The following is a 16,936-nucleotide window of genomic DNA, read 5'->3' as shown; positions in this document are numbered from 1 at the left end:
CGAGTTCTCTACCAGTAAGAATTTCTCCAATCCAGTCACAAATCAGGTCCAGTATTCAGTAAGCTGATTTTTTTTATTTTTTATTTTTTTCCCACTAAATGGCAAAGTGGGATGGTGTCAAATGTCTTCTGACATCAAGGAACATGGCATCAATCTAAGCACCATTGTCTATACAGCATGAATATCATGGAGGAACAGAGTGAGCTGAGTTTTGTAAGGTCTCTGCTTATACAATCCATGTTGATTTTTATAGAGGAGAGTTTCTTTCTGCAAAATGTTTTGAGCATAAAATGATATAGACCTTTAATTACGTGCATCTGTCCTACAACCCTTCCAGAAAATTGAAATGACCTACACTTTTTCCAGTCACTAGGTATCTACTGTTATTCCAGCAATGTATGATAAACTGCTAGTAGAAGGTGAAAAAGCATTTTGCATCTTTGTAGGACCTTACATTTATTTAAGCCAAAGCATCTAAGGATTTTTTTGCCACTCCAGTAGCTAGATTTCTTCTTTTTTTTATATATTTGATGAAAACCTCATGCACAGCTCTTCTTGAGCCCATTTTGCTTTTGTTTGTCAGCAAGATTTAAGATGTTTATACATGTGGTAGGTGAAGCTCTCCATTTCCACAGTAACTTTCAAACCAATTGGTGAACTATGCCAGGTCTTCCCAATTCATCATAGCTTTGCCTGGCACATACATGTCTGAAGGGTACTGCACAATACCTCAAATTCTGTCATTTTATACTCATTATTTCCATGCTCAGAGATAAATATCTGATTCTGAATTACAAGGTAATCTGATATACATTTGTCACATTTACTAAGCAGACATAGCTTCCTATATTTTTTTGATGGATAAAAAAAACCTACTCACCAAATGGTGGCAGGAGAGCACGCACATAAAAAAGGTTTCAGGTATGCATGCTTTTGGAGCCAGTTACTCCTCCTTCTGGCAGAAAGGTCGAAGGGGAAGGAAAAGAGCTGAATGGAAAGGACTGGAGAGATTTAGGGAAAAAGGTGGAGTTTGGAAAAGTCAGCCAGAACCACAGGTCAGGGGAGACTTTCTGCACAGGATGAGAAGGAAAGACAGATTGTTGAAGACTGGAAGTCCCCAACAATCAGTCTTTCCTTTTCATCCCATCTGGTAGACTCCCCTAACCTGGGGTTCTGGGTGACTGTTCCGAACTCTACCCCTTTTCCTAAACCTCTCGTCCTTATCCTCTACCCCTCTTCCTTCCCTTTCGACCCTTCTGCCAGAAGAAGAAGCCACTGGCTCCGAAAGCTTGCATATCTAAACCCTTTTTTGTGTGTGTGTTCTCCTGCCGCTGCTTGGTGAGTAGACTATTCATCTACCCAATTACATTACATTACACTGTCAAAAATTGATTATTTTGTTGATATATTCCTACATTTTTTGCCATTCCTGTTGACACAAAATAGTCTATGATGCTACAACAGCCTTACCATTTATTACCTGCTCTGCATCAATGGGCTCTCAAAGTTCTGTCCTATTTGCAATCAAAAGATCTAAGATGTTACCATCATAAGTTGGTTCTCTGACTATTTCCTCCTGCTAATTTTTGGCTACAGCATTTGGAAGAATATCACAGTAGTCCTTCCTTTTCACTATCCACTGTAATCATTTCACATCCCATCCACAGCTGTCAAATTAACACCCCCTCCCCCTACCAATTATAACAATGTCAGGAAATTTACAAGCCAACTTTCGAACTTTAGTTTAAATTTCCACTGTTTCCGCTCCTGAAGAATTCGTCCTTAAAACCAAATGACAAAATTAAATGTTTGTTAAAGCACAATTTCTAAATACCATGAGCTGCATTTTACTTAAAATGTTTAATAGCCAGCTGGTATTTGGTCGTACAACCCATCATCAGTGGCATCTGATATAGAGAGCAACAAACAACTACATGTGCATTGATGTGCACGAAATGACAATTGTATACATAACAGCAGAAACCTAAATCTACTTATATCACGTATCTTTATATCAGTAACATGTATGTTAGTTATAAATTCGTTGTGATGTTAAACTTTATGTTCATTTTGAAAGAAAACAACAATGCAGATATTTATAACCCACTTCAACCACATCTGTGTTAGGATATGAAATCCATCGAGTTTGTAAATGATTACAGTAGTTGTGTATGTAAGTGCTGACAATTCTTAGGCAGTGACATTTCTTGGCAATATTTGACATAAATGTCATGTGAACATGAAACTGACAGATAAGCCGAAGAGTCTATATTACATTTACTTTGACAATATTATGAAAATGATAATACTGAATCCCACTACTAGTGCATGAGGAGAGTGAGTGCACTAAGTGTGGGTCACTGCATGTGTGTACTCAATCGCCTGCCAACTTTATCAATGCATGCCGCTCACTAGAGGGCGCCAGTAGGAAGCATGCACATGGCACGGCCTCTGTTGTGCCGTCTACCAGGGGCCAAGCCCATGTATGTGTACAGCAGCAGTCACTGAACCTCTTCTTGTATTTCAAGGTGTATCACACACACCAATGTTCTGTGTCTTGTGGAGTCCCGATAAGCTTAATGTTCGGCAGTTATGAACCATGTTTGTGCAACTTGGATCGGTTTTGTGTATTACTTGGTTACTACACAATCAGTCACGAGTTTCAAATGATTCCCACATCTGCAATCTTTAAGTGCTGTTCCATCAAGTTTATTCGTTATGGATGCCCTGCTACTGGCTCTGAATGAACGGTTTACTTTGGCTGTGATCACTTTCTCGGCTTCCATTAACAGACAGGGTACCCTCCCACTGGTCAATCCCCCCACTTTTTCTCCATAAGATGATTCAGCCTAGGATTTGTGGAAGCTTACAAAAATGGGCTCAGACAGCATTTTTTGACTTCTGGTGTGACAGACTCAAATTTGTGTAAAAACTTCTTAATCTCGTGGATTCCAATTACTGTGTCAGCCTGTTACTTTACAAGAAGCAGCAGCTCTTACTTTTGAGCACATGTGCAGTTTATTGTCCAACTACTATTGCAAACAGACAGATGCCATAGTAGTGTAAGCTGAATTCTACTCGTGCCACAAGAAATCAAAATAGTCATAGAGGGCCTGGGCAGACAACCTACATGGTCTTAGCCGTAAGTGTAAATTCATTACTGATGTCCATAACGAGTCTTATGCAGACACTATGTAGCATGACACAATTGTCTGTTTAGCTCCAGACAAGGAAGTGCTCCAGAAAGATTTACTCTGTGAAAACCCCCCCTCTGGCAGAAGTTCTGCAAACAGCACAAAGCTTCATAAATAGACGTCTTCGACACATCATGAATATCTGGTGGCCAGAAAAAATAGGTAATGAACTCTGGCGAGTAACAAACCAGATACCTATAGAAGACCAGATACGAGAGAGAAAGTGGGGCTGGTTGGGGCACACCTTGAGAAAACCACATGGAGCCATCGAGAAAAAAGCATTGGAATGGAATCCCCAGGGAAAAAGGAAGAGAGGAGGACCGAGGGGCACATGGAAGAGGACAGTGGAAGGAGAAGCAAAAAGAGTTGGCAAGATCTGGGCAGAATTGAGGCAAATGGCCAAAGAGAGAGACGGATGGCGAGTTCTCCTGGATCTCACGATCTTTTGAAATTCCTCAGGCATTGGATGACCAAATTGAAGCAGGGGGCACTGTGGGCGTCGCATGCCTTGTTATGCCAGAATGTACCTTTTGCTGGAGCCTGGATAGAGAGTTTACTTTTCAAATGTTGAAATCCGACCTACTCCCAACCCCTTGTTTAGCTACGTTCTCTCTGGGCCACTATGATGACAGACAGCTTGCATGAGGAAGTGACAGTGGCGGCAGTAAACATGCAGGCCCAGCACAGAGCAGACCCAGGTTGGGCCCAGCAGCCACAGCCACCACAGCACCAGCATCAGTGTTATCTGTTTCAGTTTTGCCTTTCTGTTTTGTGCAGCACGAATGTTTGGCATGCCCTAAGCCAGGGGCGGGCAAATGTTGCATGCGGCTCATGAGCGCACAGTGCTGCACATGTGCTGCTCGTGTGCAGTCATCAAGCGGGGCGGTGGCGACAGCCGGCAGGTTGTGGGTAGTACCAGGCTAAGCTGCGGACGTCGACGCGAAGCGACCACTACGTAGTGGACGTTGTATTTCGTCATGTCTCTCATCTTAACTCATTAAACATTTTATGGAGCACTGTTTTCAATTTTTCAGGACGACAACAATGATAGCCCAGCGGTACGTGCAAGTTATAAGATTGCGCTTAATATAGCAAGAGCTGGAAAACCATTTGCTGAAGATGGGTTTATAAAGGAGTGCATCAATGACGCTGCTGATTTACTTTTCCCACTGAATACAAATCAGTTTCCAGCTATCACTCCTTCTCGGCGGACTTTTAAGTCGCCGTGTAAGTGCCATGGTAGGTGACGTTCGCCCTCAATTAAGGAGTGCAGTGCAGGAGTTTATTGCATTTTCCATCGCACTTGAGTCCATTTATATTTTAGACACCGCGGAATTAGTGATTTATGTCCGCGGCGTGGACACTGCTCTGCACATAGCAGGGGATTTTTTAGATATGATATATCTTTAAAAAGCACGACCACCAGTGCGGACATCCTAAAAGCCGTTGAAGAAGCTGTCGATTCAGCTGGCTTAAACTGGGAACGTTTTGTGTCAGTGACAACACACAGAGCACCTGCAATGAAAGGGGAACAAATCGGATTTGTTGGATTACTAAGAGAAAAGCCTCAGCGTACAGAAGAAACACAGTGCAGCATCCTCTGCATTTTGCACCCAGGAGTACTCTGTGCAAAAGCAGCAAAACTGGGGGACGTCATGAAAGTGGTTATTCGGGCAGTTAATTATATGAGATCCCACGGGATTACACATAATGTCACACATATTTAGATGAAATTGGGGATGAGTACGGTGACATACAACAACACAGTGAAGGCCGCTGGCTTAGCCTCGGTAATGTACTCAAAAGAGTTTTTGAGCTGAGAATACAAATAAATAATGTTTTAAAGGACAAAGGAAGGCACGATCCCAAGTTAGAAGATCCAGAGTGGGTTGCCGACCTTGCATTTTTGGTGGACATTACCGGACACATGAGTGCACTGAACACAAGTTTGCAAGGAGAAAATCAGCTAATTTGTGGAATTGCTGAAAAGGTGCAAGCTTTCACTAGCAAGCTTGAGCTGTGGGAACGACAGCTCTCGTCAGGGAACGCACTGCATTTCCCTACTCTGTCTACTGTATGAGAACAGAATTGCAAAGAATATGTTTCCGTACTTCATGCAATAAAAGAGGAATTTCTCAGGCGATTTGAGGATATATCATATTTATCCCAAGTTTTGAATGGTTATCGAGACCATTTGCTGTTTCTGTAGATGATATTCATCCCAATTTACAAATGGAATTAACAGATCTACAGTGTAATTCTCGTCTTGAGAGACAAGTTCCTTTTGCCAAGACGTGTAATAGACTCTTATCAAGACTTTCCACGGCAAGAGTTTCCTCGTCTCCACCGTGAAGCCGCAAAGATAATGTTAATGTTTGGTTCGACATATGTTTGTGAGAAATTTTTTTCTGTTATGAAAATTAATAAGTCTCGGTTAAAAGCAAACATCAGTGATGAAAATTTACGTAACTGTTTGCGTTTGTCTATATGTAGAAATTTTGTTCCAGACATTAAACGTATTGTAAACTCCACCTGTGATAATTAAATAAAACATATTGTAGGTAATAGGTACTTTTGGAAAGCATGATTTCTTTCAAGCACTCCTACTAACCTTATGCCTTCATTCAATAAAGCAAGCTAGGAAACAAAACGCATTACAGAAGACGGAGTGGGAGACGGTATGATGGGGAGGGGAGAGAAGCGGGTGGCCAGCTTGCCCCTGTGTGCACACAGAACACCTGTTAACTGCACATGAGCAACTGCACCGCACACGTGCAGGATTCCTGCCCGCCCCTGCCCTAAGTGCTGCGCCAGCTGTTACGCTCACCAGAAGAAAAGTCACATCGCCTCCGTGTTGTTCGTCGAAGGTTGCTCAGGATATGCATATGGATGTAAACGGCGTGACTCCAATGCTTGTGACTTCTCCCAAGTTGTTTATCAAGTTAAGTGTTGTTCGCCAAGTGATCCGGCTTCAGGTCAACAAAGGTGCTGCAGTGACGTTGTTGAAATCTCAGACCTATGCGAGTTTTGCTCCCTCCGTTGACACTATTAACGCAGAAGCTGGCTAGTCATAGCAAACAGAACATTGCACTGTTGGGACAATTTATGGCATCTGCCCCTTACAAATCAGTGGTCCATTCCATTACACTTTTGGTGGTTGCTGGTGCCAGTGTTGAGAACTTGTTCGGGATGTACGCATGTCAGGCCTTTGGAATTTCTATCACCGATGCAGTTCACCTTTTGTCTGATCAGGTACTGTATTCCCAATTGGAAATACTGTGTGATTAGTTTTCAGACTTGTTTTCAGAATTATATTGTGTGCTACAAATTTTTCTGCTCATATTGCTTTGAAATCCATGGCTCAATCTCGTTTTTGTCATACATGTCCTATTTCCGAAAGATCAAGTGAAAGCAGAACGGACCAACTTCAATCTCTATGGGTGGTGCAACCTGTTATGGCTAGTGAATGGGCGTCACTGCTGGTTGTAATTCAGAAACCGTCAGGGGAACTTTGCCTCTGTGGCGACTTCTGTACTACTGTCAACATGCAGTCGATTGTGGATACATATCCTCTCCCATACCAGGAGAGGAACTGTCAGCGAAATTATTGAGTGGTCAGTGGTTTTCTAAAATTGATTTGTCTGAAGCATATCTGCAGGTTCCCGTGGACAAAGTCTCTGCAAGTTCTGGTTTTGAATACTCCTTTTGGTCTCTATCAATATTTACACCTTCCTTTCGGTGTGGCATGGGCCTTGCTGTTTTCCAATGATTTTTCGGGCAACTGATTATGCCTGTCACAGGTTGCATTAATTATCTGTATGCTAGTGTTGTCACGGGCAGTTCCACATTCTATCACTTGAAAAATTTGTGCACTCTGTTTTCTGTCTTACTGTTTGCAGGCTTACAGTGTAACATCACATAAACTTAGTTTTTTCAGCTTTCTACCGTTTATTTGGGGTTCACCGTCTCATGGGATGCGGTTCACCCTCTGCCAGTCCACGTCTCCACTGTTGTGTTGTCTCTGTGGCTCACTCCTTGTCCACGAAGGAGCATCACATCTTCCTAAAGAAGACAGCTTACTATCACAAATTCCTGTGGGGGGCAGGTACACTGGTCCAGCCGTCGCATGCCAGAATGTAGCTTTTGCTGGAGCCTGGATAGTGAGTTTACTTTTCAAACGTTGAAATCCGACCTACTCCCGACCCCTTGTTTAGCTACGTTCTCTCTGGACCAGCACATAGTTTTGGCAACTGACACCTCACAGTACAGACTTGGCATGGTCCTAGTGCACCAATACATTGATGGCTCTAACAGCCTGTTGCTTTCACCCCTGAATCTCTCACTCAGGCCCAGCAGCATTACTCTCAGGTGGAAAAATAAGCTCTTGCCACAGTCTATGCTGTCAAGAAATTTCATGTTTTTGTATGGCTCTGAGTTTCACCTTATTACTGACCATAAACCCCCGGCTTCCTTGTTTAACCCTCACACTTCTTTGCCTGACATGGCAACCCTCATACTTCTTTGCCTGACACGGCAGCACATCACCTACAACACTGGTGCTGTTCTTCCTTGCTACAATTCCAAACTCAATTTTTGACTTGGGTCTAAATGTGTCAATGCATACTCTTTGTCCCACCTTCCTGTGGGTCCTAATCTTGACTTTGATTGGGAAGAATTTCTTTGCTTCCATCTTAATATTGAAACATAGGCCACAGTCAAGGCTTTCCCAATTATGAACTTGTGCATAGGAGCTACCGTTGGCGCTTGCATGGCTCTCTGCCACGGGGTTTGGTTTGTTTAGCAGGGCTGGTCAGATTAACCACCGGGTCAGACTTCAGATCCCCTGCACAACTATTTTTACTTACGATGTTGCCTCTTTTTTTGATGACGTTTTGCTGATCTGCAAGGAAGACCTCTCCCCCAGAGTAGTCATTCCCACTGCATTATAGTGCGATGTTCTACATCTTCTCCACCAGTGCCATTGGGGAATTTCGTACGCTAGGAGATATGATTTTCGGCCAGGGATTGAAGGTGAAATTGTCCATTTTGTTGTGTCTTGTAAGCAGTGTGCCTGACAGGAGGCAGCTCGCATGGCGTCTGTCCCGCTGGCCCACTCCACACCAGCCACTGGAACACATTCATGTTGACTTTGTGGGTCCTTTCTTGAATTCCTATTGGCTCTTGGTTGTGGATGCATTTTCTTGGTTTCCTTACATTCTTACGTGTGTGTGGACATTGACTGAGATCACATTCATATGCTTTTGAGGTTTTTTTTATTGACGGGTTGCCTTCTACTTTAGTTTCCAATAATGGCCCCAGTTCCTTATCACACCTTTCGACTGTTTTGTTCCCATTACGGCATTCATTATGTTACGGCTCTGCCATTACACTCTCAATCAAATGGAGAGGCGGAATGCCTAGTGCATATATTCAAGTCTCAAATTAAAAATTCTGTTGTGGATTCTGCCCTTCTCCGTTTTCTGAGCACCTATCGCTTCATGCCTGTGGGTGAGTGGAGCCAAGCTGAGTTACTTCATGGCTGATAGCCACACATGTTCCTCCACCTTCTGTGACCCGTGTTGCACCATCAATCAGGTTTGCCAGCCATTATGCACCACAATCGCTGGTGTGGGTGTGAGGATTTGGTCACCTGGCCATGTGGATACATGCCAGTGTTGTCCACTGCTGGGGACACAATCTTTGTGACGTCCATATGGCTGATGGCATGCCACTTTGATCAGCTGCATCCCTGCTCGCCACCAGGAGCTACCGGTTCACGAGAGCAGCCTCTGTCGTCACAGCCCATCCCGCTGCCCTCCACCTCAAGCCTGTCATCCCTCTGTGGATGCACCCCCATCCCATTGGCTGCCCCCCCCCTCACATGCAGCACCCTGGGGTACCAGCTTTCTGGCATCTGTCTCTGAGCTTGGGTCCACTTTTCCAGCCTGCTGTTCACGGTGGGCTGCTTCCACCGGCCCCTTTGTCATCATCGCCTAAGCCATCATCGCAAGTGGGTCCCGCCCATCTCCTCCAAACTGGGACCTGCCTGCTGTTGATGACACAGAGATGGCAGTGGTACTCCCCCCCCCCCCCCCTCCTCCTCCGACCACAACCTCACTGGTGCTGTCGTTGAGCATCACACGAGCCTGCTAGAGTCCCAGCACATTCCAGCCCTAAGCTCCGGTGCCCACCCGCCACATCGTTCCAATTCCTCCGTCGGTACCAGTTGCTGCTGTTCCATATCTGATTGATGTCTCTCTCATTCCGCTGCCAGCATCTCCTCTGTTGATTGGGCACCCACTTCACACGAGGGAGATAGATGCTGTATCGCACTACCAGTGCATGAGAGTGTGAGTGCTGAGTGTGGATTGCCATGTATGTGCATTCAAATCAGCCGCCAACTGTATCGGTGCGGGCTGGACACTAGAGGCTGCCAGCAGGAAGTGTACACACAGCATGGTCTCTGCCATACTATCTACCGACAGCTCACACCTACACGGATTGTTCAATTTAATTGAAGACATTGAAATATCTCAAAAACTACACATCGGAGTAAAAAAAGTTATAATTCCAATTTTTTTTGTCTCGGAGGGGGACATCCAATGATACCACACATTTAGTGCAAGGGTGGCAGAGGGGCAATTTTGAAATCTTCAATGGTAACCCCTGTTTCCTGTTGCAGATTACCATTCTATGACAAAATCTACACACAGTTTGTCTGGAGCATTTTCTTCATTTCGCCACTGTAACCAGAGCAACAGAACTGGGTACACAATCGTAATTTATGACATGCCCCCTTGAATATCCAATGATACATGGGACCTCACCTCCATGCTGCAAGGATAGGACAGGTCAGTATTTCATAACTTCCAATTGGAAACCCCATTTGCAATGTTGTATTCCTCTGACATATCAAATAGGGGACCACTCTATGCATCACTGTGGCTGTGGCTCGAGGCCAATGCCACTCTACTTTTTCAATTAGAGCAAGTGTTCAAATATATTACCATCAACTTCAATACACTTAATGATCTACTTTTCAAATGACCATACACAGAATATAAGCATATTTGCAGGAATGTCAACACAGGTATTTCTGGTGTGGTCGACCAAGTCATCATGGCCTGTTGGCACTTGCTGATGCACCTGCCGATCCACCGACCAGGGTAAACATTATCTAATATGTCACATACTTCAATTACGTAATGCGCTGGGGAACCATAATTCAGAAACCACATACGTTGTTGAACATCCTAGGCAACAACCTGCTGTAGTACTGGTAGTTACTGTTACAGAAATCCATTCAATGTGCCATCAATAAAACATGAACCAATGAGTTTGTTTCCCTCAATGCCACACCATATGTTTCCCAAGCAAGTACATTGATGTCAACTTGCCGTAACCATTGGGGATTGTCTAGACTCCAGTAAAGCATGTTATGCCAGTTAATGCTACAATGGTTTGTGAATGTAGCCTCATCAGAAAATAGTACCTTGGCAAAAGACGTGGCGGTCGCTTGCCTTTGTTGACATGCTCATTCACAAAGCACTACCCAGTAATGGAAATCGGCACCATGAAGTTCTTGATGCTGTGACATGTGGCATATGGATGATGCTTATGACAATGCAGTATTGTGACAAAATGACCTATGAACAGATTGAAATCACAGTGTAATTGCCGGGTGCGTATCGATGGGTTGTTGTGCACTGCCAGAAGTACAGCTATTCCATGAGCTTCTCCTGCAACACGTTTACTTCATTTCCTTTTGCCGGTCTGTATGCTGCCATCAGACAAAGGCGTTCAAACCTTGTGAAAGAATGAATGAGACTGAGCTTCCTTTGGGAAACACTCAACATATAAGGCAACAGCAGCCTCAACATTTCTCCTGCATCCTCCGTGAATCAGGATCATTTCAATTTTTCTTTCTGTGGTTGCAACATTCACCATCCACTAGTAATGTCTGTTCTCCAAATGATAGGTAGGTGCGCACGCAGTGAACACTGCTCAAGTATTGTAATGTTTTGAGCTTCCATCTGTTCTATGTCTGCACAATGCATGATCTGTTCACAGCATACTGCCTATTATGGCACAACATAGTTTGCTACACAGCCACAGTGGTGCGTCAGGTAGGCCCCTGTTCCATATGCTGGAGGAATGCAACGTCATGAATGGGGTTTTCAATTACAAACCCCTGCAGCATGGGGGCGTGGTCCCACATGGCACTGGATATTCAAGGGCCACTGAGTAGTACGTCATAAATTACGATTTTTACCCATTTCTATTCCTCTAATATGGCAAAATGAAGAAAATGCTTCAGACAAATTATATGTAGATAAAATGGAGGTTCATTTCAAACTTTTTTTTTTTTTTAATGGGCACACACACACACACACACACACACACACACACACACAAACCACTGTACAGGCCATTTTTATTTCTGGGATCATATTTATATGAATCTATGGCATGCATTCATATATGTAAAATACCATATTTGGATAATTAGTACGTAAGGGTAGAATAAACACCAACTGTAAAATGAATACAAAAATAGAATTTATATCAATGCTATTATACATATAACATTGGCCATGTTGGCATTAATGCAAATCCCTGTCTATTGTGTAACTAGATAGTCAGTTTGGACTGCAATTCAATGGTCAGCCAATGTATCAAGACTAATTAGACAATTTTTCACGCAGTACATGGAGAGACTCCAAACTGAATTAATCAATTAAAACACTGTTAAAGTTTTGAATGTACATCTCATTTTGTGCCTCAGTCTATTCATTGCGTATATTGTCAGGATGTTTTGTCATAAGTGTATATCTCAATTTCTTCTAGAATGTTAAATAATCTACCTTTTTGTGCTTTACAAAGAATGGTGCTGTCTTTATCAATGTCATAATCAGAATGCTTGTATTCTCTTAAATGAGCACTGAATGATGATGGACTGGCTTCACTAATATTAATATGTTCGCTAGTTTCTCTCTTTCTCCAACATAAATTTTATCACATTAACTGCATGTTATTTTACGTACTCCTGATTGGCCCTTATCTATGTTTTGTATCACACATGATCTTACAATGTTATCCATTCTGAACCCAATTTACAACCTTGTTTTTATTTTTAAACAAATTACTTATTTTACCAGAAATGCGACCTCAATACTGCAAGGTTATAAACTTATCTTTTTCTACTTTCTTGCTCCTAACATGAGCTGATTTCTATTTTTGATTCTATTTTAAACATATTTTACAATTTCAGGCTTTTTATATATTCTACTCATACACACTAATTGTCCAAATGTGGTATTTTACATATGTAAATGCACTTCATAGATGCATATAAATATTACCTCAGAAATAACGAAAGACATGTAATATAGACTCTTTGGCCTGTCTATTCCTAAAAAGTGACGGTAGTAACAAATACAGCAACCCATTTACTGTGACACAGGATGCTTTTCATGTTCTAACATATTAACACAGACACGAGTACAATTGTGTTCTATGTATCCAAATGTTTGTTTTCTTTCTAGAAGAACTCTGACTTTAACGTCACAAAGAATTTATAAGTGACGTGAATCACATTGGTACGGCTCAGGTTTTTAGGTTAAAAAAAAATTATTTTTTTAAATATTTGAAATATATGGCAAAAGAGTAAAAATATTTAATTATAATTCAGTTAATTTACATGAATGAATGTAATTTACGGTATGCTTCACTGCTTGTTGAATTTATCATGCAGTTGTCCATCACAAATAACTGACAGTTATCTTAAAAACACTGCCTTATAGTGGGAAAATGAGTGCTCCACATCACACAATGTCTGTCTAGCAAACTTACAGCATAACACATTGCTCACTCACACATTGCTATGCCAAGTTACTTTTTTGCACTGTCTCACTTAACATTTACCGAAGGATTCCAACTGAAGTTGCATCTTTTTGTCCAGTACATTAATTACTGAGGTAAAACCAGTAAAATTTTCAATATAATACTGGACTGCGTCAAGTCAACTTTCCCAGGTGTGGGCGATAGTGGTACATTGGGATTTTCAGTCTTGAATAAATTAATTCTCCTCGGCAGCTTAATGAACGTGCTTTTCCATTAGAAATTAAATTATCCATTTAGGATATACTGCTCCAGTTTCTTCACAATATGAGCAAACCATGTGCAGTGCATTTAAAATGGATCATTTAAGGTTCACTAATGACAACATAAGCCACTGCCTTCTTCATATACTCTGCAGCATCTGTTATCAACAGTAAAATGTTGTCAAACTTCATACCACCTGGCCACAAAATTTGTGTTCTTCCATTAAATAATCTTGCAACCATCGCAGGGTTTGCAGTAGTCATTCTCGGTTTGTTAGAAGAAAACATTTCTTCTGGATCATCCTGTTGTTTTTTAATACTCCAACAATGACATTCCTCCAACAATGACATTCCCAACTTTCCTGCCAGCACAGTTTGAAGTCTTGTCTAACGTAAAGCAAATTATCTCTTTTTTTTCACAGTGAACAAATTTGTCAAGTTTGTTGGTAACATTTCGGAAGATATTCAGGAGTGTCAAGATTTGAATATTTGGAGAAAAACTTACTTAACACTGGATTATTTATGGTAGAAAGAGGTTTATCGGTCAATACAATGTCACCTTCATAATAAGCCAAAAACGTATCAGATCCTACAGAAGAACCTGGAACTAATCACTAATTAGCAATTGTTTTTTCATCAGGCACAAAACTGCAGTGATATGTTTCATGCTCTCCAGGTGCTGTTTAACCTGTGATCATTGTTCAGCCTTCACTGCTTTCCCACATGGTTGGCAGAACAGGACACACATGTCTGGACTAAAATTATCCTTAACTTCCACAACACACAGCTGCAGATGACAACAACTTGTTGCTTTTACTTTAGACATTGCAGTACTGCCTTGCACTTCAAAGCTCCAGAAATTAACAAGTCAATGAGTTGGGAGGGAGGTGAGAGACGCAGTACAATATGGCTATGAATATGGAAATTCCAGGCTTCTATGGCATTTGTAACCAATGGCGGTAAACACACACCAGCATGCTGATATGAAGAAACAGAATAACATACACTATGTATTAATGGCAACAAATATTTGCATTAAGATTAAATAGCCCACATATTCTTCCTCTTTCAAGCACAACAAAGCAGAAATGATACAAACTGAAAGATCAAGCATATTTATAAAAGAAGTAAATATGTGCTAATAACTGGAAAAAAACAGAAATTTACATAATTACAGAATTTTTTTAAAATATGCATTTACATAAAAATATTTAGCTAAAAACCCAAGACTTAGTAATTGATATAAAGATAAATAATGTAAGTAGACATGTTTCTGCTCTTACGTGTATGACATTGTAATGTCTATGAACATAAAAGAGTTTTTATAGATATTTATAATTAAATGTTTCCCTGGGGAGGGCACCCAGCTTAGGTAGTTCATAAACCAATGTTGACCATCATACTGCGGTGATGTAATGGTTAGCATTTCTGCCTAGCAAGCAAGAAGACCTGGGTTCGAGTCCCGGCCGCAGCACAAATTTTAATTCATTTCGTCTGCTTCGATCATTATCGTAATAATAAAAGTGTTTGCTGTCTGTTTTATCAGATGCCAGTATCTGAATACTGGTTTGGTCATTAAACATTTAAAGTGCTGTTCATGGGTTTAAAAGCTATCCTTCAACAAATATTTACAACTTGCAGAGCACTAAGGATACAATTTTCAAAACTATGAGCATAAGAAGTAAGAACAGACCGAATCAAATGAAAATAAGTGGCTCTTCTGTGACAATAATAAGGACACCTGATTAGGAACAGAAAATAATGCCACAAGTAGCAGTACTTGCAGATTAGGATATCTGAAGATACTCACAGTAATACGAGGGAGGTTTGAAAAGTTCTCTGAATGGAATAGAAAAAAGTACTTACATCACTGCAACTTTTTTTTGTTTTTCATTGTAATCGCCTTGTAGATTAATACACTTGGTCCAACGATGTTCCAGTGCCTTGATTCCGTCTCGAAAATGAATTTCCTCCAGGCCTGCAAAATAGTTGTCAACTCCGGCTATCAATTCTTCGTTTCAAGTGAATCTTCATCCAGTTTTAGGAAGAGATGGAAGTCCGATGGAGCCATATCAGGTGAATAAAATGGGTGACAGCAATTCATACCTTAGTTCATGTAAGTTTTCCATGGCGACGGCACACGTGCACGGGCGCACATTCTCTTTATGTCGAGAGTTGCGGCACCCATCTTGCTTATAATCTGTTCTTTTCTAATTCTTCAATTAAAATGCGATATACCATTTCAGATGACATCTGGAAAGCATGAGCAATTTCATGCACTTTCAATCGGCGGGTCCTCCATTACCATTTTGTGCACTCTTGCAATGATTTCTGGAGTAGTGACACATCTTGGCCGATCACTGCACAGATTATTATCTAAGCTCTCCCGACCAAATTTAAATTCATTTGTCCACTTGGGAACAGTTGAATATGAAGGAGCAGAGTCCCCCAGTGTATTCTGAAAATCCTTTGCTTTCGTATCTTTCTTTACGAAGTGCTTAATCACTGCTTGAATCTCTATTTTTTTCCATCTTCGCAAATCACTACGTGGGAACAACAACAGAGCCACGTCACCTCCACAGCCCTCTTCCAAGAGCACTGACGTGACACATGTTTACAGGCAACAGTCCAATGAATATCATGTGAACAACTAGTTGTGCTAGCGCTGTTCTCTCATGGTGATTCCGAGAACTTTTCAAAACACCCTTGTAATTATTTTGCAGATAAGACCCTGTGCCAATGTCAGTATCCCCAGAGTATCTGCAGATATCCACAACAATAACAACTTTGTGGACATAGTTGAAGGAACTCTGGGTTCTGAGCAGGTTTTCCAAACTCTACCCCTTCTCCTAAACATCATCAGTCCTTTTCCAACATCCCTTTTATTCCCCTTCAACCCTTTTGCCAGAAGGACCCACTGGCTCCTGAAGTTTGCAAACTTTAATACCTTTCACACGAACGTTCTCCTACTGGCACTTGGTGAGTAGATTTTTTATCCATCCAATCACATTATATTTTGAAACATTGACGGTTTTCATTAGAGTAAATATTATGATTGTTTTTATTCTTAGTTTTATTGTTGTTGAACAATGATAACAGCACCAACAACAGTAACAACAGCAGCACCAACAACAACAACTGCTGTTGTTAATGTTGTTGTTGTTTTTGTTACTATTTTCAGACTAACTGCCATTATATTAGCTTGAATGTGCAGTGTCCTGGAAACAACAGATTTATTATCATCATCTGTAACTAATTCTTCCTGGTTTTCTAGAACTTTTTCATTTGCATTCCCTTTCCTATTTACTAGCAGCTGCATTTCTTTGGAGTCATTCCTGTTTCAATTGCAGTAATACATTTATACAATTATCAAAAGCTGCCATAAAACTACATGCAGACTGTTTTATGACAATAATCCACCCACTGGACTTTTCATTTCATGGTCTGACTTCTGTTTAAGCTTTTAATGTTCAGTCGGATCCTAGTATTCACTCAAGACCACCTATTCGAACTGAACTGTTTACTAAAACTTCAGTGTTAATTATTTCAAAGAATAATATAAGAAGAAAATTAATTAATCATCTGTACCAAGAAGTTGTTTACGTCACCCAAACCCGGTCACGAACATGAATGGGGAAT

At 41.3% G+C, this 16,936-nt stretch overlaps 1 protein-coding gene and 1 non-coding gene across 2 annotated transcripts in view; one reads left to right on the top strand and one right to left on the bottom strand.

The window, feature by feature from the left end:
* Nucleotides 1–16,936, bottom strand: part of LOC126161574 (transmembrane 9 superfamily member 3) — a 102,734-nt gene that overhangs the window by 24,856 nt on the left and 60,942 nt on the right. The gene's annotated exons all lie outside the window — the stretch shown is intronic.
* Trnaa-agc (transfer RNA alanine (anticodon AGC)) lies at nucleotides 14,699–14,771 on the top strand. The gene has a single exon. It is a non-coding gene; the product is annotated as a tRNA-Ala (tRNA).

The sequence above is a fragment of the Schistocerca cancellata genome, chromosome 2 (genome assembly GCF_023864275.1).
Source record: "Schistocerca cancellata isolate TAMUIC-IGC-003103 chromosome 2, iqSchCanc2.1, whole genome shotgun sequence".
Taxonomy (NCBI): Eukaryota; Metazoa; Arthropoda; class Insecta; order Orthoptera; family Acrididae; genus Schistocerca; species Schistocerca cancellata.
The sequence above is the reverse complement of the archived record's forward strand: the minus strand, read 5'-3'. Positions and strand labels throughout refer to the sequence as shown.